The sequence below is a fragment of the Prionailurus viverrinus genome, chromosome E3 (genome assembly GCF_022837055.1).
Source record: "Prionailurus viverrinus isolate Anna chromosome E3, UM_Priviv_1.0, whole genome shotgun sequence".
Classification (NCBI taxonomy): Eukaryota; Metazoa; Chordata; class Mammalia; order Carnivora; family Felidae; genus Prionailurus; species Prionailurus viverrinus.
Genome location: NC_062576.1, coordinates 12758241 through 12780320, shown reverse-complemented (window position 1 = coordinate 12780320; position 22080 = coordinate 12758241). Strand labels below are relative to the sequence as shown.

The window sequence follows — 22080 nt, the reverse complement described above, 5'->3', positions numbered from 1 at the left end:
CGTAGGCAAAACCACTCAAACACAAAAGGTCTTTACTGTATTGTAAGGAGAGATCCCAGAATCAAGAAAAAAACTCAAATAGAACCAGCCGTTTGGGAACTCTGGCTGGGAACCAGAAAGGCAACTGGGGTTTTGTCCTCTTCCCACCCCTGTCTGTCTTTGTGGCCACGTGCTGCCGGTTTGCACAACGCGACTCCTTCTGCAGACTGACTTTTTCTGGAAAGAACGATGTCGGCTCCGGTCCCTAAAATCAATATGACCTTTCTGTCCCAGTGCTTATCGCCCGTGTCGGCAAAAGCTTCCGTGTCTTTTGGTGAGAAATCCGGTGAGCGGTCGGATTGGACCAGTTCATCTGCTTGAGCCGGGTGACACAGCCGTGGGCCGCCCTGGCTGTCTTTGGGTCACGTGTCCACCCATGTTCCCCGGAGCTGTGACTTGAGAAGGTGAGAGGTGAGGACTGACGGCTGCCGTGTGGTGGGCTTGAGGACAGAGAGCCTGACGGCACTTGGCTTGGCGTTCAGCGCCTAGCGTGGTGCTCGGTAAATATTTGTTGGTTTTTTTATTGATTTCGGCCTCCTTGTTGGAAGGGGCTATCCTTCAGAAAGGACTAGAAGTCTGTGCCTTAGATATTTATTCAACTGCCATTAAGGAGTGTGGTCAAGCAGAGAAGACTCAAAAATTAGTTACTGCCAGGAGGTAATGATTTGGAGCTGTGTGCTCCTCTTACGAGCAGGATCAATAGATTATTTTCATTAGAAAAACAAGACCAAAAAAAAAAATCCCACAGAAGCAGAGCAGCTATAGCCTAGGATATGTCCTCTAGATAGAATTTAACTGTATGTCGACACAGGCCCCTGAAAGTGTGACAGAGTAATAAACTCTTAATTGGAATATCTTGGAGGGTGGCCAGCCCTAGTGAGCGAAAATGGTAGAATTATGACAAACGCTTAGCCAACTACAAGGCCTACTTTAATGACTAGATAAGAATCATTGATAAGCATAATGTTTACACACAAACAATGCTGATAAAGTGGTTGCCAAATACCCAGAGTTAATTTTCTTAAGTAGATTAGACATCCCCCTTCCAATTTTGTTGAATTGATAATTTGATTTGCAAACATATTTCTAAAATCACTACAAATCCCAAACGAGCTGATTCTGAATGTATGTTTTGCTGGCTTAAAAAAAAAAAAAAAGAATTTACTATCAACTTGTGTATTTATAATTGCCCCAAACGGCATTAGACTCTAATTGTTTTCTTGGGGGAAAATGTACAAGGGATGCCTGTAAGCTGTGCACAAAGCACTTAGGTTCTGCTCAGGTGAGTGGATGCCCACCATTTATGTTTGGTACGTATTTGGAAGTATTGTCTGTTGGGAAACACAAAGGAATAGGATTCTGGAAGTCAAAGTTCTGCACCGTAGAAAAGGTAGCCAGAAAAATCTCTCATGTGACTTTTTCCTACTTCCACGCCATGTGACTTTTTCCTACTCCATCAAGAAGAGCGGGGGCGCCCGGGGTGGCTCGGTCGTTGAAGCGTCTGACTTCAGCTCAGGTCGCCATCTCACGGTTTATGAGTTCGAGCCTCACGTCGGGCTCTGTGCTGACAGCTCGGAGCCTGCTTCAGATTCTGTGTCTCCCTCTCTCTCTGCTCTTCCCCCAGCTTGTACTCTGTCTCTTTCTGTCTCTAATAAATACATAAATGTTAAAAAAAAAAAAAGAAAGAAATGTAGTGTCGTCCTACCCCACTTAAAAAAAATTATTTATTTGAGAGAGAGAGAGAGAGAGAGAGAGAGAACAGGGGAGGGACAGAGAGAGAGGCTCCGTGCTATGAGCACAGAGCCCGATGCGGGGCTCAAACCCACGAAGTGTGGAATCATGACCTTAACCGACTGAGCCACCCAGGTGCCCTCCCTCCTCCTTTAACAAGTGGAGTACAATGGGGGTGTCTGTCTGCTGGTTCCGGCATGGCTCTTCACTGGCCCAGCTGCTTCCACTTCCCGCCTGTGGGAGCCAGCCGCCGTCCAAGTATGTCTCCCATGAGGCCACCGTGCTGTGAAAAGTCCAAGCCCTGCGGAGAAGTCCCGGAGGACGTGACACCCTCGGGGTGAGGAGGGCCATGGAACACCAAGGCACCCGCACACACGAGTGAAGGAGCCATCGTGGGAGTGGATTCTCCAGTCCCTGCCTCCCCAGCTGGTGCCACACGGAGCAGAGGTGCACCGTCGGCCAAGACTCCCTGACCCACGAATCTGTGAGCAACGTAAATGGTTGTTTTGGGTGCCGGGGGAGTCAGTCTCTTGTTCCTTCGCTGCCTCATTTGGTTCGTCAGAAGGACGACAATGGCACCTTTTTCTCTGTCTCGTAGGGTTAGTATCAGAGTTGTGGGCTCATATTGAGATCATGCCTAGGAAAGTCCTTTTACAGGTTAAGGCTGCTTAGAAATGTAAGCCAGCTGGTAGGCTGGAAAATGTGACGGGCCCCAGAGTGCCCTCTGCTTGAGAGGTGTGCTGATTGTTTCCATAGTCACAGCTTCAGAAGACCCCCACGCCCCCATCATTCATCTCAGGTCCTTGAGGCTCCCTTGCTTGCTTAGTCTCTGACCTGGTTTCCTACCATATGTCAGAGGCCCTCAGGGAAGGGTAGATGAGATCCTGATTCTACAATTCTGCTTCATGAGTCCCGCGCTGTCGGTTCATTGACAACTCTAAGACACAAGCGCCGAACTCACAGTTTTCAATTTCCTTGAGGGCTCCGTTTGGATAAATGTCCACCCACGCAAACTTGTTGGAGGTGGGGGTAAGAGGTTACCTGGTTGGCCAGACTCCTAATTGGACAGCAGAACAGTTAATTATGCATGCATCTCCTTGTAAAGGAACCCGAATCGAATCGCTTCTCTTCCATGACCTCCGGATTCATCTGCAGGTGCCAAAATATCCCTCTGGCGGACATGTGGGAGGGAGGAGGAGTGCTTGACCTAATGACTGACAACCGGGGTTGTCAGTGAGGCCGGCGGCATTGGCAAGAGCTACAGCAAAGGATCTACTCAAAATGCAAGAGGGGAAATCGAAGGACAAGCGCCAGTGAGAACAAGGATTCAAAATGGGCTGGGAACGAAACTGAGATGGAGCGAATGTCCAGATGAGAGAGGGCTCACGAGACATGGGGACGGCAAACACACCTGGAGCAGCCCCGGTCTGTCTCTCGGTTGACCTCCTCTTGACGATCTACCTCGCAGTTGGGTGAGCAGCTGTCCCGATTTGGCCCGGGGCCGTCTCCAGGTTTCGCCCTGAAAGACTCATCTCCTGGGAGACCCCCCAGGATTGGGCCCACTGAGACCACTGGTCACCCTACGCACCCGAGTTTTTTCCTTGACTTAAAAGGTCAGGGGGAGACAGACACCTTGGGTGGGGACCCAGCACAGTGTATACCCATCGTGGGGGGTGGGCAGAATGAGAAGCTGAATCAGCTTGTGCTCTGCTCTGTGACATTGCCTGTGGGGGCACAGAGGGTCCCAGCTAATCGAACCAGGCAGGGCTGGTTCAGCCACTTCCACATATCCCCAGATGGTGCACATGACTCTCTTTACTGCCTCCCTAAGTAATCTGCCAGTGCCTTCCGCAAGAGCGGTCTGTGAATGGACCCTTCAGACCTCTTCCAGGGGTCTAATTCTTGAGAATCTGCACGCTCAATAGTACGGAGCACCGGTTCCCTGCTGATGGCAATCCCGTGTTTCTTCTACAGACTAAATATTTCCCGACCTTCTATTAGGTCAGGTTCTCCAATGTGAGCATGCATCAGAATTGCGTGGAGGGCTTGTTGAAACCCAGGTTCGTGGGACCCATCCCCAGAGTTTCTGAATGCTATTACAATGTATATCCCAAGTCATAACAGAGGCTGTCCATGCTGTTGGGAATCAATGCCTCATAGAACTTTCTCCTTGCTCTAATGATTACCGCAACATAGAGATGATGGCTTTTAGAGATGCTGGACTTCAGAATGCTCAAGTGGAAAGTACAATCTCACTGGCTTTTCAGAGTCAGCTGTCCTAGAGCATGGGCGGGGCCTTAATGATTAGAGTTCATTATTCTTTCCCTAAAGTTGAATTCTTGCCTTTTTTCTAAGGTAGGTTTTTGTTAAGTGAGATTGTACAAGAAACAGCACAGCCTTGTAAACTGCACAGCCTCGTATCAAGTGCAGGGTATTATTATGTCATTAGTAATTGCATATAAATACATTCTGGAAATCGCCGACCTCTAAAAACACCGCAAGATGTGTTCTTACCCATAGCAAAGAGTCCTGCTCTCCGAAGAGAGCTGCGAGTCAGAGGTTCAAGGGAAATGCTGTGTAAGTACACGATTTTAAGCCAGCATCATGGGCTTGTAGCAAGAGAAATGATGGGCGACGGGAAAAATACACAAATGCGCTCAGAAAAAAAGGGATCTTAAACCATCCTCATTTAATTCTTTTGATGGGATCCCTGAATGTGTTGGATCGTGAAAGTATGGAAGACACACGGATTCTACCAAGGCATTGGATATCCCCGTGAGCTTTAAATTCAGGTTGGGTGGCATTCCAATCAGATCGCTTAAAAATAGATTGAACTTCTGGACCCCAAATATGTTGCTTAACAAATTAACCTCAGGCCGGAGAGGGGGTTCAGGAGAATGAGCTGCTGGGTTCCACTTAGGATCACATCCCATTCCATGGTTTGGAATCAGTGACTTGGGTGTTCTAGAAAGGGTAGCGGCAGTCAGTATAGTAGGTGACAATGGGGAGAGTCAGGTCCATCTCATGAGGCCAGAGTGCTGGGCTAAACATAAGTCTATGGAATTTAATTGGGATAGTGGAGTTGTGCATTTGCATTGTATTTGCCAGGGCTCTCCAGAGGGATGGACCAAGAGGAGAGATTATAAGACTAGACTAGACTAGAATAGAATGGAAATTTATTATAGTAATTGGCTCATGCAATTATGGAGGCCAAGAAGTCCTACAATCTGCCATCTGTGAGCTGGAAAACCAGGACAGCTGGTGGTATAATCTCGTCTGAGTCCAAAGGCCCCACATCCAAGAGCACCAGCGTCCAAGGGCAGGAGACGATGCTTGGCCCAGCCCAAGCAAAGAGAACAAACTCACCCTTCCTCTGCCTTTTCGAGCTTATTGGGAGAACTGGTTTAGCCAGTGTGGAAATTTAGAAAAAGGTTTTAGGTGACTACGATCTTGGTATGCGTCAATGTCACGAGAAGTCCGCCGAAGAGAGAAGGAAAGGAAAACAGCACAACAAAGCAGCTTTAGCTTGGATTCATAGAGGAAGACTGTCTGGAATGAGCGAGGCGATGGGTTTACTCTGCCCGCCTTGCGTGAGGCAGAGCCGTCCTGGAAAACTGCACTCAGTTCTGGGCAGGGCTCTGAGCCCGGCCTAACCTTCTAGGGCACAAGTTGTGCCTCGCTCCCAGTTGTCTGGATGTTCTAGAATTCCGGCTCCCGGCCCAGGCTTCCCTATTGAGAGGGAAGCAAACAGTAAGCGACTCTTCAGATCAGAGAACACACTGAGGGTTGGTGGAGGGAGGTGGGTGGGGGATGGGCTGGGTGGGTGAGGAGGGCACTTGTGATGAGCACTGCATGTTGTAGGCAAGTGATGAGTCACTAAATTCTGCGTCTGAAATCAATATGACACTATATGTTAAGTAACAAGAATGTAAATAAAAATTGGGGGGAAAAAGCATTTATTCACTCAGTACTTCTTCTCTGCAAAGCATGGGAATGTATCCAGAGGTAAATTCACTTTGATGAAACTTAAGCTTTTTTTTTTTTTTTTTTTTTTTGAGAGAGAGAGAGGATGCAAGTGAGCGAGGGCATTACAGAGAGGGAGAGAGAGAGAGAATCCCAAGAGGGGTGGGGGGGGGGTTGGAGAGAGAGAGAGAGAGAGAGAGAGAGAAAGAGAAGCGGAGCTCACCCAAAGTGGGGGCTTGAGCTCACCCAGTGTGGGACTCGAACTCATGAACCGTGAGATCATGACCTGAGCCAGAGTCAGATGCTTAGCTGACTGAGCCACCCGGGTGCCCTATGAAGCTTAAACTTTAAGCTCCTTTCCTGCCTGGGTCCCTCCTAAGGCAATGGACAAACCCTGGTAACGTGTTTGTATGCTTGTATGTTTTGCTAAATTCGTGAACCTAAGATATGGTAACTGTAATCGGTTAAGACTGTTACCTCTCTCTCTTCTGGCCTCCCTTCCATGTTTCCTCACGCGTGTGTTGGGTGTTCTTGAAGGGGGCTGCGGCAACGGGAAGAGGAAGTTGAGTGGCCTTTTTGGAACTGAGTTCCGTGGCAGGGATGTGTGTTGTTGGCTGACATTCCTAAGCATATTTCGGTTCTCGCTAGCCTTCCTCGTGTGGGTATGGCTTCCAGGAATACTCTTAACCTCCATGTTACTGACTTACCTGGTGTCATGACCAAATAGGGCAAGGGCAGGGTCAGAGTGATAGGAGTGGACCCCACAGAGCCCAGAACCAGAAGCAAGTAGGTGATGTAGGAGGAACAAGGTTTGAAGGGTACAGAGCCATAATCTCCTCTGGGGAAAGTTCTCCTGAGTATCAGACAAGTAAAGCTGAAAATCGAGGACCGAATCCCATCTCTGCTTAGACGAAACAGAATTTCCTTCCCGTTAGGCAACCTAAAACATACCATGGCAATGCGGACGTCTATGACACATTGTGAATGAAGGTCACCAAGTACTTAAGATTTGCTCCTCAATGAGAATGCTTGAAATGCCCCCAGGCCTTATAGTTTTCTTTATCGGAAGTAACTTGATAAATATTACATCGCTGTTAACAAGTTGTGATGTGCCAAGAAGCATCTCAAAACTCTTAATAATCCCGAACAAGTTTTGTCTAACCATGCTTACTTTCAAAAAAGGTATTACAGGGGCGCCCAGGTGGCTCCGTCGGCTGAGCGTCCGACTTCGGCTCAGGTCATGACCTCGCGGTCTGTGGGTTCGAGCCCTGCGTCGGGCTCTGTGCTGATGGCTCGGAGCCTGGAGCCTGCTTCCGATTCTGTGTCTCCCTCTCTCGCTGCCCCTCCCCCACTCATGTTCTGTCTCTCTGTCTCTCTGTCAAAAATAAATAAACATTAAAAAAAATTTAAAAAGAAAGGTATTACAAAATTTTTGTTGTATGAAGAAGCAAATAAAGCACATGACGTGGCCCCCAAAATTAGAGGTTGAAAGTATTTCAGAGGGGTATTGGGCAGTTGAGGAATAAAAATATACACTAATTTTCTGGTTTTATTCGTCGGTCTTTAAAATTGGCATTTCGCCCTGAGTTCCTCCTTCATTCTGGAGACACATTCACCGCGTACCTAATCCGGTATTTATGATTTTATAGTGTTTTTCTTAAAGAAGGCCTTCTGAATTGGAGAAACTGTAGGATCCACCCTGGCTGGGTTTCAGAGAGGTTCAAACATGAAACGTGGCCAGATTCTGGCCAAAGAGTTTATCATATCGAAAAGGAGAGGAGACAAGCTTGTACAGGAGGAACACTCCAGAGAATGCGACAAGGGCCTCAAGAGAGATGCCACCCAATTGCTCTGAGGGTTCCGGGGTCTCTGGGGACACCTTTACCAACACCGCAGCTCGGAAGCCTGTCTTTATCCTGGGATTCACGACTGTCTTCCTAAAAGACAGATTCCCTTTAAAAAAAACCCGAACAAACCCATCGTCCCCTCTAGAAATCACATGCTGGGAATAGAACACTGGTGTCTCTCTTATACGGCATTCTTGGCCCCTAGGTGACTTACAGCGTGATCCCTCAGACATGTCATTGCGGGTCAGCTAATTCCAGACTAGGGTCCTGGGCTTCCTCACTCACTAGCATCCTGAGCTTGGTGAAGTCATTTGACCTTTCCTCACCTCTACGGTCGGGATCAAAATGCCAACTTCAAGGGCTATGAAAAGTCACTGAATAAGTTAATGCATGTAAAACATTGATCAAGTTTAAAGCTCCGAACACATGTTAAATATCACTAGGACCCATCCTTCAAAGCCCAACTCAAATGCTGCCACCTTTATAAAGTGTCCCCCTGTGGGGCATTCCCTACTTTGCACGTTACACCTGCTCCTTTGTTTTCCCTGGGTCACCTCCCTGTCACTTTCCCAAGCACCGTCTACCGTTGTGAAGTCATTCGCTTATTCATTCATTCATTTATCTCCTAAATATTTATTGAGCTCCTCTCTGTACTGGACACAAGCTTTCGCCCTCACTGCATATGAACTGAGCAGAGGCCGTCTTATTTCGTATGTGTTCCTCAGAGCACTTGGCTCATTACTGTGCACTCACTAGAGGCTCAGGAATTGTTGTTTTCCTGGGGTGACATTTGAGCTGTGCGTGGAAGGTTGGGGAGGGTTAGATTGCGGGGGGCGGGGCCAGGGGGATGTTCCTGGGAAACAGATCACGAACCCTGCTTCTTCCACGGCAGTGGTTCCAAAGTAGTGACTAGATGTTATGATCGTTTGGGGTAGCTTTATTTGTGAGAGAGACAGAGAGACAGAGAGAGAGCAAGTAGGGAGGGGCAGAGAGAGAGGGAGACATAGAATCTGAAGCAGGCTCCAGGCTCTGAGCTGTCAGCACAGAGCCCGACGCGGGGCTCGAACTCACAAACCACGAGATCATGACCCGAGCCGACGTCGGATGCTTAACGGACTGAGCCACCCAGGTGCCCCGTCATCTGAGGGAGCTTTAAGAGGAAAGGGGGTGCCTGATCCCTGCCACCTTCCCCCAACCCCCAACGTGATGCCAATGTTTCCCATGTTTCCAATGTTTCTCTCCCTCTTTCTCTCTTTCTTTCTTTCTTCTTTCTAGTTTATTGTTCCATTACTCCACTGGAGTTTGTAGCAGGTGGGTCTGGGAGATGTGACCGTGCCAGGACTACAAGTTTCTTACCTTTCTAGAACCTTCACCCCCATCCCCCCCCCCACCCCCGACAAGGAATGAAAATCAAAAAGACTCCGACCCACCCCCAGGAGAACTAAAGAAGACTTCAGCGTCCTGTCCCTCCCGTCCATGTCCTGATTTCCTCTCCCCTTCCCTATGTCTCTAATAGAATTTTTACACCTCATTTATGTGTTTTTAGTCAGCTCATCCTTGTGTTTTCTTTCTCCCCTCCCGGTGCACAGCTTCCCCTCCAGGCCTACCACCTGTGATTATGCTCCGTGCAGACGTGCCGAGGAGCATTTAATAACAGGGGTGCTCCCCTGACAGCGGTTTTGATAAAGGTGGCGGGGAAGGCTCTTTTCAGAGGCACAGTCGGCAGAGAAAGGCTCGCCTGGTGTCACAATCCGAGATGCTCCAGCCTCCCCCTGTAATTATACCTTCTCAGCCTCACCTATCCACCTCCCTTTCAGGCGAAAACTATAGTGGGTGACACTCACCTCCGCGCTGGGGGGAGGCACCAAGCCCTTAAGCAGAGCGAGCAGGGGTTTCGGTTGGGAAATTGGTGTTTCTTTCTTTATCTGCCCTGCGGGTGCCGTCAGTGCGGGAGGAAGGGTTCTGACTGCGGTTGGAAAGATCGTGCATTCAGGCTGTAAAAATAACAACCTTTTACCTTTACAGGGGGCTCGTTCCCCAAAGAAATTATGCCTCCATTACGGGCCATTTTAGACCATTAGTGATAGGTTTGCATTTCCCCAAGAATGTTTACCTTTCCCTGCAGGGAACCGAGGCCAGTCCCGGGCTGTTCACCAGTTAGTAACTGTGATCAAAGCCCAGGACTTTAGCTCAAGGAACAAACAGTTAGGTTTTGGAGTTGAATTTCAACTCACAAATTGGCTCTGCAGGTGCCTTTGTTTTTCCTTTCCACTCCCTAAGTGCCCTTGTCTGTCTGGAGCTGGCCTCCCCGGGTGCTAGAGAATTCTAAGCAAGGGAAAGGGAGCAGAGCATCCCAGGAGCGGGCCGTCTCTCTCCATAAACTCAAGGGTTGCTGTCGAGATTCCCGCCAAGAATCTTTTGTCAGCTGGATGTTAGTTTACTTCCCCGTGCCTTGGATATAATTATGGTATCTACCGATGAGGGTTATGTGAAGATGAGGTGAGATAACGCAGATACGCTCAGCAGGTGCATGGCAGAGGGTTCCTGCTCATTAAGTGGGAGCTGTTTTTATTTGGCGTTCTTTCCTCTTAATATACAAGTGGTGACCAAAGTGCAACCTGGATGACCTTTCTCCGCCATATCCCCCCCGAGAAAAGAACCAATAAGGGAATCCAGAGAAGCCTTCTGAAATCTCCTTCACCATCGGAATTAATCGTTGAAGGGCCCCCTTGATGCTCTCCATCTAGGATCCCACCTATCGCAGAAATCTCCCCAAGTCATTTCTAGTGGGAGAAGCTTCCACCTTCTTGACATTTCTAGTGCCAGAGATTCACTACTTTTCAAGGAGGCCTATACCGTCTCCAGAGGTTAAAAGTTCTTGTTCGTATTAGACTCAGAACTATCCCCCTGTCACCTTGACCTGGATTGTGGTGGATGGGATTCTAATCAAGTCAGACATTAGGATGGAGATGTGAATTCTCCTGCCCCTGAGCTTCTTGGAGTCTAGTCTTTTCCTCGTTTGTAAAGCAGGGGTAATCACTACTCCCCCTGATTACCTTCCGCCACTCCTGTGAGGATTGATTGGGGCCACACTGGTTTCAAAAGCGCTAGGCAATTTCAGGGGTATTCATTAGCCTTTTGGGCAACACACAGTACGTTTACTTTGTTTTCCTCACGACCAGCTCTTGACATGACTTAGGGAAGTTTCCAAACACAAAAATAGAACACTATGCTCGTCTGCTCACCACGCACTCTTCGCTCAGCTTCAAAAATTACCGATATTTTGGCTGATCTTGTCATGTGCTTTCTTGAGCTGTTCCCGCCTGCCTTCCTCCTGGGCATTTTCTAGGTTGCCAAGTGTCCCCATTGAAATGAAATGACAACAGATTGTTAGCTGTAAGGGCAGAGAGTGTGTCTGCCTTCTCTGTCTTGTTTCCTATTATATCTCTAGTGCCTGGTACTGCCTTGGTCATGGTAGGCTCTTAACAATTGTTAACTGATTGAATGAAAAGAAGAAGCATTTGTGTGCTGTAACACACATATATGTGTGACTCACATGTATGAGACTTGTCTTGGGCGGCCACAAGATGAGTAGGTCTCCACCTGCCTGCCCCATCTTAAAAGTTCATGGAGTAGCCTATGTGGAGTTGAGTACTGAACTGTGTCTCTTAAAGTACACAGTCCAGAAGGTTCTCAACAACACCTTACCTCTCAAGGCTGGATCCTTGGAACCGCACCCCACGGTGGGAATGGCGGGCAGAATATATATTCCAAGGACAGGGGAGGGGAGGAGTAGCCTCCAATTGCCCAGGGCCAGCTTGCGGGCCAACCAGTGGTCACGGCCCCCCCCATGACCTCCTCCGGCAGACTACCATCGCTCCGGAACTGTACAAACTCAGACCGTATCCATTAGGATAACGCAGCAGTGAGGAAGCTCCCGGTGACGCCCATGCTGCTGGGATCCAGGCGCAGAAGAGTAATGAGTCTCAAGAAACAGCTTATCGACCGCTGAGGAGTGAAGTGAACGCGTGGGTTCCCCTCTCGGCTTTCTCCCTCACCGCGTTATTACTGGGCTGTATTTGTTCCCTGTGTCTCAGCTGCTTCCAGAATCAATAGCCAGCAATGATTTCCTCCAACCAGTGCAAATTATACACAGGCGTGCCGGGGGCCTTGGGGCGACGGGGCAGGCAGTTCCCAGGCAATCTGTCCCCGGGGCACTCTCATGACTCCAACCTTCTTGGATAATCTGACCCCCGAGCCTGAGAAATGGTAGCATGTGTGCTCGTTGACAGCAAGAGCTTCTTCTCTCTAGACCTACAGATTTCTGGAGCGACCACGGAAGGACAAAGCACACCCGGAAGCGTGAGTGTTGCCTTGTGGAAGAAGGGAAGCCAGTGTTAATAGCACGAACATCGGTGTCAGCCAGACCTCGGTTCAAGTCCAGCCCTGTCTCTCCTTGACTGTATGAACTTGGTGAGTTACTTAACCACCGAAACCACGTTTTCTTCATTGGAGATGAGAAAGACCTCCCTGGCTCGTCATGGGGATTAAATGAGATACAATATTTTCCTGTACTATTCTTAACACAATTCCTGGCAACTGCTCAACAAAGGATAGTCGTTCCCATTGTTGTCTGGTGTACTTTCTTCCCTGTATCATTTTTAATTGTCAGTATTCTCGTGGATAAGGTTCTAGGGGAGCAAGATGTGGAAAGTGGGACTTTGTACAAATAAAGAGAGGAAGATTAATGAGTTGAGGGTGGCTTATTCCTTCTGCCTGTCCGTGTTTCTTTCTGCTGCAAGAGTGAGCTTGTCTCTTCAATCGTTGCTCCAAAGGGGAGCAGAACAACCCCCAGAGGTCCCCCCAGTCAAGGCTCTGACACTGGCCCCTCTTGACTTGGTTCTGGGGCCCAGCACCCATTGGGAACACTGGTCTTGGTATCTGCCCAGGCAGAGGACCACAGCCTGACCGTTGGATGTATAGATCTGAATCTCAGGAGAAAGGGATTGAGCTGGGGACCTGCATTTGGAATCTATAGGTGAAAGGCCTAACTCATGATGGTGTGAGCGCACAGGGAGTGTGTATGGTAGAAACAGGACCTGAGTGAAGTTCTGGGAGCACCAGCATTTAAGGGTCACAAAGATCCACTGATCCTTAAGGCAAAATGGTCAGGGAGGGGGAAAGAACTGGAGAGAGAGATGTCAAGGTCACAGAGAACTTGAACCTAATCCCAGAACCTGTGGGTATGGTACCTTACATAGCAAGAGGGACTTTGCAGAGGCGAGTAAGTTAAGGAACTGTAGATGAGTTGGTTTGGGGTGGGGCCAGTATAATCACAGGGGTCCTCATAAGGAAAGAGGCGTCTGGGAAGAGAGAGAGAGAGAGAGAGAGAGAGAGAGAGAGATTGAGAGAGAGATGTGAGGAAGGAAACAGAGGTCAGAGTGATGTGATTGCTGGCTTTGAAGCTGGAAGAGGGACCCAAACCAAGAATGTGGACAGCCCCTAGAAGCCAGAACAGACAAGGGATGAGTTCCCCCTAGGGTTCCGGGGAAACCGGCCGACACTTCGATTTTAGCTCGGGGAGACTCTGACCTCCAGATAATAAAGATTCACTTCTAAATAAAGATAAACTTACATTGTTTAAACCACTACGTTTGTGGTAACTTGTTACAGCAGCAAAAGAAATAAGGAAGGAAATAAACTGCTCAGTGGCGGTGGGAATGTTCAACGGCGTCCGAGCCCCAGGGGCATGGGTGGCAGCAAGAGTGGGTGTCCCTCCGAGTCAAGGCAGCACAGGCATTTTCTAAAGGGAACGGAGATGACAGGTTGGAGGGCCAGGCTCGGCATGGTGGGTGGGGCTTCATTTACCCAGCGTGTGGGGGATGAGCCGGGCTAGAAGAGGTTGAGACTCAGCACTAAGCCTGCCTGCTAGGGACAGCCAGGAACCCAGCTGCAGGGACTGCGGGGTCAGATGGAAGAAAGGCCAGGCAATCCCTGGCTGCTTCCCAGGCACCACTGGCAGGTGGGCAGAGAGCCACAGTGGGCACCTGGGAAGGGGGCGGGGCTCGCCTAGTGGGACGGCCCTGCAGGCTCTTGGCACCAAGAACGCCTCTCAGGGGTGTCTGGGTGGCTCAGCCGGTTAAGCATCCGACTCTTGATTTCCACTCAGGTCACAATCTCACGGTTCATAAGTTCGAGCCCTGTGTCAGGCCCCGTGCTACTGACAATGTGGGGAGCCTGCTTGGGATTCTCTCTCTGTCTCTCTCTCTCTCTCTCTCTCTCTCTCAAAATAAATAAATAAACTTCAAAAAAGTAATGCTTCTCAGTGGGAAACGTGCAAAGTGACCGACCGGGCTGGGGTTCAGGTTTAGGGCTTCTGTCCAAGACGGGGCCTGAAATATGCCATAAGTGTCCAGCAGCTGGACTCCAGCAGAAAACAAAGGAAAAGGTGAGATTCTAGGTAGACCGGGTTTGGATGATTCAAGGTGCTGGTCTGGGTTTCAGAACAGGCTCCAGAGGAGCCCAGGACGTGGGAATCAAAGCTCAGCGTCAGGATGCTGGCTTGGAGGGGTTCGTTTCTCTTTTCGGCTCCAGTTCCGGTCTGGGGTCGGCGGGACGGTGGCACAGGTTAGGGCCGGGTGGGGCCTGCCACATGGGGAGACGCGAGGTCAAGCGACTGGGGTCGACGGCAACCAGGGGCGAAGCTCTGCGTCACCCACAGGCTCCCCGGATGTTGCTGGTTGAGGCTGCCGGTCTGAGGAGTAGGTGCCTCCAGGCACGAGGGAAGGTGGGTGCGTGAAGAGTCACCTACGGATGGGCCAACTACTTTTGTTACAACTTTGTTTCACTGGTGACGACGCCGGGGCCCCAGGGAGAGGTGGCTTGCCCAGACTCCCGGAGCTACTGTGGCCAAAGCAGAAACAGCCCGTGGTCTCCGGACTCCCTGGCTTGGGTTCTTTCCCCTGCACACAGCCAGCTCTCCAAACAGGGCCAGGGCATGATTTGCATTTGGCTTGGACCCACGTGCGCATATGTTACAAGGATCCTACCATCTCGGCTCCCCTTTGGTAGGGAAAATTCCATTTATGTGAACACCCGAGACCCGGACACTATATTTTGGTAAAGCTGTTGCCTTTTCCCTATGGGCACGAGTCAGCTGGAGTTGAGGCAAGGTGGGAAAGGACCGGTAATAGGGTTAACGGATTCCGTATGGAGACAGGACCCTTGCCTTCTCTCCCTCTTAATTTACGATTAGATGTCCTCCCACGGAATATCTCTAGGATGGAAACCTCTCCCAAGAAGAAATCACTCACTGTCGCAGATGGCAGAGTGAGACGTAAAAAATAAATGAATCCGCAAACCATTCTTGGCTGAGGACCTGTTGTTCCGTGCAGGGTGGGGACAGGGGCACAGCTGACGTCTGGTGCTATTAACAGCCAGGCATGCCTGGGTCCCGTCCTCGGAGATTCTAACTGGATAGCTTTGCAGTGGGGCCCGGGGAATCCAAAAGTAGTTGGATCCAAAGACTGAGAGCCATGAAGGTAATGTCCTGCCCAGGACAATTTCACTTCTGGGGGTTTGATTATCCCCGAATGGTCCCACGGCCCCCTGGCTTGCAGAAAGCCTTGGGGAGGCAGGAGTTGGAAAGCCGGCCTTTTGTGAGGTCAGCAGGGGGCGGGCAGTGGCAGGCAGACTCCCCAGGGTTTGAGGACAGCTCCACTGGTCTTTACTTACCTGCCTCACGAAGGGTCTGGAGTTACGCCCCGCTTTCTGGAGAAACGTGTGATGGTGCTGTATTCATGAGTTTGAGGATGTGAATGTTCCCCCCCCCCCAAAAGTGTTAAAAGCCCGTCACCTAAATCTTTCCAAGTCCTCTCCCCCTCCCCGGCCACATGCAGGTTTCGCTTCCAGAATAAGTCACCGGCTCGTAGAACATGGGATTCCCATTAGCCCGCTGGCTTCCTCTGATGGGGCTGTTCTGGATGTGCAAACGCAGCCTTCTCTTTCTTGTTTTGCTGGCTTGGCGCAGGAGGGAAGAGGCAGGGTACAGATTTTGGTCTACGATGATAGTGGAATATTTCCAGATGCTAAGTGTATAATCCCTTTGGTTCCGCTGTGCCTGCCAAGGGAGAGCATGACAACTGAGCTACAGAATACAGCAGAGTAAAACAAAAGTGTAACATGATTCCTTTAGCACGCTGCGCTTGAGAAGAAACGAACACAGTGTCATTAGCATGCATGCGGACCCGCTTTTTTCCCCTTTGTGTGTATCGTTAAGGAATTTCGCATGGAAATACAGTTGAGGGGAAGAGGTAAGAATGGTTTGACAGAACAGCAACAACAAAATGTCTATTAATGGTGTCTTTCTCTGGTTCTCATTTAAAGAGAGGCTGAAAAGTGTTGCCCGTGGGGAAACCTCTCCCAGTGATCGGAGGTGATGGGTCATAGGCAACGATACACAAGGAGGGAGTAGAAAAGCAAGGACCTGAATGTGTGCGTGAAACAGAATCTGTCTGATCTCTCAGCGTGGATGGTCCTGGAATTCTTCGAGGTCTCTTGTGCTCAGAATACTTCCAGCCCTTCTGGAAGCTGGCTCCATGACCTACTGATGGACTTTCCAGATCCTGGACTCTGCCTTTCTTCAAGACCTCCGATGATATGGCTTCTTGCCAGACTTCCCAGGGACCAATTGCCACCTGCACGGACTGACTGTTCATTCTGTTGCAACCCTGTCCAACTGTCCCTGCCACTGTCGATCTGTTCGGTCTCTGGGTCTTGGCCAAGTCCATTCCTAAAAGACGGTCCACGGCTATGCCAGCATCCTGCATACAAACCTACTTCGTTTCCTGTTACACCACCAATGCTAATGCTTGACCTGTGTGGTTTCTAGCTATCTCCACAGAGTCACAAAACTGTCCTGGAAACCCTGGGCATGTTGCTTAACTGCTCCGCGTCCATGATTTCATCCAAAAAAGGGACGGTAGAAGCTGCCCCTTAACACCTTTGCAACTTGGAAGACCAACTAGCCCAAAGATGCTTGATCAAAATGAACCACATTTTCCTGGTGTCTTCATTGAGTCTGTGCTGTTTATTCAGAGTGTACTTAACCTCTCTGAGATGGCAGGCATCCTCGGGGTGGGGGCGGACGGGAGGCTCGAGTTTGTGATTCAGTTTGGAGACTGCTTAGGATATTTCGGAAATATTAGAGAATGCCGTCGGGACTCTTTTTGCTCGCAAAACAATTTTGTTCAGACTTTTCACCTCCATTTTCAATGCCACAGTCTTTTCTACCATACATCTACTTTTCGGGCCGTTCAATAACAAATATTTTCAGAGCCCATGATCACTTCTGTCCAACTCTCGATAACTGCTATTCGATAGTGAGTATGGTTCAAGGAGGGGGATGTAACAAGAACCCCCGGGCAGCGCTAACTGAGCGAAGGCAGTGGGAAATGCGTGCATAGGTTTTTCCAGAAGGTCAAGAGCATAGCAAGTTTGGGGTTAAAGCACTGCTTGTACCACGTAAATAAGAACATCTTCTTGTTGGTTCCTCTTTGGCGGGAGTGACACAAAATGATGACAAAAGCAGCTGAGTTACATTTGGAAGACGTTTTGTGTATTTTTTAAAAAAAATTCTCTTTGTATTTTAAACGTAGAGAAATTCACCCTCTCTTATTTGAGCCCACACCTTTTGTGAAAATGAAACTGGCAACTTGGTGTTTATCCCATTAGTATTCAATTATATTTCCCAGATAAACAGCTGGAGGCCATCTCTTCAGCGACAAATGTGTTTGATTTGACTTAATCACTACCACCAGGCACATCATTTACCAACATTTGCTCTAGTACAGTTTTAACAAGTAGGGTGATTCACCCTGGGAGAGGAGAGAAAAAGAATACAAAACACCAAGAGACGGCGAAGAAAAGGCAAACGTGGAATCAGAAAGGTATCCGGGCCTTAAAATAATTCCCACTTTTATCGAACCCAGAATCTTGACACAGAGAAGCACCCAAAGCCTAAGGGTACGTTCGGTCCCGGAAACTATCACGGTTTGAACGGATCCGTGCACCAGCCCCCAAGGCCAAGAACTAGAACCTACCAATGATGCAGAGCTATCCTTCCGTACCCCTTGCATGCCTCACTTGCCCAAGGTGACCAATATCGCTTATGCTTCTGTTGATAGTTTTCAAGGGTCTTAGCCGCCTGTCATTCTAGAAGTTTCTTAGCCATCTCTTAGGAGGAAGTCCTTGGTATGCTTGTCGGCTAAGGTTTCTGCGAGGCAGGAGCTCGATTTGAGCACTGTGTCCCGAAGTTGACTCGTGGCCGGAAGGGGAGCCAAACGTTGTGAGGAGGGACATGAATCTACTGTCTTTTTCCTTCTGTGAGCTGGAAAGCCACAGCACTCTCTTCCCTTCTGCTACTTACCTCTTCAGAACGGACACTGGAGGACACCCGATCTACCTCTCTGGGTTGCAGCGGAGCTCTAATGACATAATGGATGTGAAAACACTTTGAGCAGGAGAAAGTACTGTACAATTATTACATCCCTTACCGAATGTGATGGAGAGACACTGATAGCATAAGGAGTCATTTTGAACTAGAGGAAGACAAGTACACATGTATCCAAACCGAAAGGGGTACTGATCCTAATGGTTTTAAATGGCCGTAAATGTTTCTCCGAATCTGGAGGAGTGCCATTAACTTAACTCTTCATGGCACAGCCTTAATAAGGCTGGAGTCATGTAGGAACCTCCCATGACTTAGAGCATTCAAGCCGCTATCCCCAAAATACCATAAACTCGGTGGTTTATAACACACACACACACACACAACACACACACACACACACCAATTAATTTCTCCCAGTTCTGGGGGCTGGGGAGTCCAAGATGAAGGCCCTAGCGGATTTGATGAGAGCCTGTTTCCTGGTTCTGAGACTACTGTCTTCTTACCATAATCTCACTTGGTGGGAGCTTTCTGGAGTCCCCCCCCACCTTTTTTTTTACAAGGGCACTAATCCCATTCATGATGGCTTTGCTCTCATGACCTAATCCCTTCCCAAAGGCTCTGCTTCCAAATACCATCTGATTGGGGATTCAGTTTCAACACATGAATTCTGGGGGACACAGTCAGTCTCTAACAGTCCATATGATCTAATTGACTTTATTCTGTGGCGTGTACGTTCCTATTTCCCCAACTGCATCCAATTTATACAGAAATGTGAACTGTTGGTTATTAATCTGATATAGATTACGATTCAATTATCAGAGCATTAGGGGGAAAAGATCAAGGTCTCTAACCTACTGATAGAGAACTACTTTTTCACGAACAGCAACCTGTTCTAATCTTTGCGATGCGAAATAATGGTCCTCTGGTGCTTTGGCTGGGCCTCTGGAAACTTTTGGAACATAGACGGGTGATACCCAGGCGCTGTGTTAGGCCTTGGTGATGTCATGTTGAACAAAGCAGCGATGTTCCTTGCCCAGCGACGTTTCAGATTTCTCAGCAAGTTTTTCTCATCTCACGTAGTTCCCTTCTAATTCTGCTGCGTTTTCGTCTCTGTCTGCTCTTTTTCTTTCTTTTTTTAAATGGCTTTCCATTCCTGGGACATAGAGATCAGATGTGGCCCGTCGAAAAGAAGTTTTCTGAAATTCCCTTCTGTATTTCAGTGATTTGCTGCTTCTTTTGAGTCCAAGTAAGGAAATTCTTTCCCACTGGTTCTACATTTTTGTTTCGCTAGGTCTTCGATGGTGATGATGATTATGTTTACTTAGTGGGGGGTGGGGGGGGTGGCTCTAATCCTTGGCAGAGGGAGACACGTTTTGTCACGGTTCTTCCTAATAGTTGGATATGTGCACTGCCTACTGGGTTCACTTTGCACCGGGTCAAACATCCTTCTCAGAGATTCGGCGAACGCAGCTCCCAAGACCAATTCCCAATGTATGGCAGATTTACTCCGGGGGGGGGGGGGGGTTCTGGTAGCGAAGGAGGGCGCTTTCAGTCCCGCAGCCTGCGGTTTAACACGTGTAGGAAGTGAAATCTATCCCTCCCAGAATACGCTGCTCCAACAGCTAGCTCTTTAATGGCTCTACCTGGGAACCTCCCTCCCCAAGCTGTTACCTTCTGGAATGCTTCGAACCCCTGTGTTCTCACAGCCATTTCATCTACTATGACCAGTTATTTTCTGGGAGTGGGGGCTTCTAACTGAACGTTGAAAAGAGCTCCCAATTTGGGCGAGGAGTGGTCGAGTTCAGAGGAAGGGGACTTGTACTCTGATGGTCTAAAAAAAAAAAAAATCAGCATTCTTACAGGAGAAAAGATACTGCCTAGGTTTCAGATAACACAGATCTTGAACCAGACAGCAAATAGGGGAGAAGGGGGGAAGGATATATATCTGCTCTCACCCCCAGTGAGCCCTTAGTCGTGTTTCCCCTTCCATTTCCATATCTTCTTCAGAAGGGAAGATTCTCCCCAGTTCGATGGAGACATTGGTTGGCTATTCGTTCCGGTTTTCCATGGAGTTGTGAATTTTAATTTTTCTGTGTGTTAAAAGACATTTTAATTAAAAGTTGGGAAAGGCTCTTTCAGGGCTGCTGAATAGAGGATATTTAAAACTAGGAGCTGCATGCAACCTATTACTGCTTAATGGCATAATCATATTTACCCTTTTCTCCCTCAACCTGTCTTATTTTCTACTTAATGAAGTTCTTTATTTTCTCTCATCACAAATAGCATTTCTTTTAAATCCATTTTCTTTTCTTTTTTTTTTTTTAATTTATTTTTGGGACAGAGAGAGACAGAGCATGAACGGGGGAGGGGCAGAGAGAGAGGGAGACACAGAATCGGAAACAGGCTCCAGGCTCTGAGCCATCAGCCCAGAGCCTGACGCGGGGCTCGAACGCACGGACCGCGAGATCGTGACCTGGCTGAAGTCGGACGCTCAACCGACTGCGCCACCCAGGCGCCCCTAGCATTTCTTTTAAATACCTGGAACTTTTCTATCTCTATTTGAATATAATCAGAAGGACACTTTCCCCACCCATCTCCTATTGTTTCACAATTAAACCTATTTAGATCAAATTGGGGTGGGTTTTTTTTCCTTCTATGATTGATACATTTGAACCTACAACTCTGCTTTGAACCCAAATGTCAGAGCGGGTAGGAGATGGACTTAGACTCCCTCCCTCCCGTCTTCCCTACTCCCTACTTTTTATCGTACTCCTGTGTCTTAGAAACTGCACCTTCATTTTTTTTTCTTCTTCTTACCTTTTCAAGTTCATACGGTCAAATGACACAGTGCAATATTTAAGTTACCTATGTAGGTAACCGTCATCCTTTTAATGTGTGGTCAGGTGCTATAGGTTAAAGAGTATAGTTCTTTTTTCTTTCTTTTTTTTTTTTTGAGTTATTTATTTATTTTTAGAGAGAAAGCATGTGGGGAGGGGCAGAGAGAGAGAGAGAGGGAGAGAGAGAATCCCAAGCAGGCTCTATACTGCCAGCGAAGAATCCAACACGGGGTTCCATCTCATGAACCGCGGGATCATGACCTAAGTAGAAATCAGGAGGCAGATTCTTAAGCGACTGGGCCACCCAGGTGCCCCTAAAGATTATATTTCTAGAGTAGTCTTTGATAATTGCTGTTGATCCCTTCTCCACTTGTCCTTATTCCCTAGAGATGTCTCCAGCCCCTCCTGCCCCCAGGATTCAGTAGCATCCAGATGGGCTCTGACCAGCCTCTCCCCTACACCCAGGCTCACGTGTCCAGCTGTCTGGCTGATGTCTCCTCTCCCAAGTCAAGGGGACTTCTCACAGCTAAAGGCACTGGAGCAGAGCTCTCGATTCTTCTTTCCCTGCCCCAATTCCCCTGTATTACGTCCCCCCTGTTCTCACCTCAATAAGTCCCTCCCACCGGTCATCTAGTTAAAAACATTAGGATCACCCTAGAGCCTTCTTTCTCACATCATGTTCAATCTACCAACAAATCCTGCCGCGTCTCATTGAAATATACATCTAGGGTGGTGTCTGCGTGGCTCAGCTGGTTAAGCATCCGACTCTTGATTTCCACTCAGGTCATGATCTCACAGTTCTCGAGTTCGAACCCCACGTTGGGTTTCATGCTGGCAGCACGGAGCCTGCTTGAGAGTCTCTCTCTCCCTTCCTCTCTCTCTGCTCCTCCCCCTCTCAAAATAAATACATAAACTTAAAAATAATTAAAAAAAATAAAAGACGTCCCGGATACAGCACTGCTCACCATCAACATCTCCACTTCTCCGTCTCTGTTCTTATTTCCACTCTGATTCTGCGGTCCCTTCTCCCGCCCGGCAACCAGAATGATCCATCTAAAAAGCAAACAGGATCACGTCCCTCCTCTGGTCCAATCCCCGCCTGGCAGCTCCTTAGCTCACTCGGAATGAAATACCTTGTCCTCTCCATGGACAGCAAGGCTCTATGCCATCTCGTTCATACATCCCATCTTGATCTCTCTTATCCCTTACCGTT

General features: G+C 48.6%; 1 long non-coding RNA gene across 1 annotated transcript in view; it reads left to right on the top strand.

Annotated features, from left to right (window-relative positions):
• Positions 1–12040, top strand: part of LOC125154586 (uncharacterized) — a 152791-nt gene extending 140751 nt beyond the window's left edge. The window contains exon 3 of the long non-coding RNA XR_007147844.1: positions 11893–12040. This is a non-coding gene — a long non-coding RNA (uncharacterized LOC125154586). The remainder of the gene's footprint in view (positions 1–11892) is intronic.
• Positions 12041–22080: the final 10040 nt, after the last annotated feature.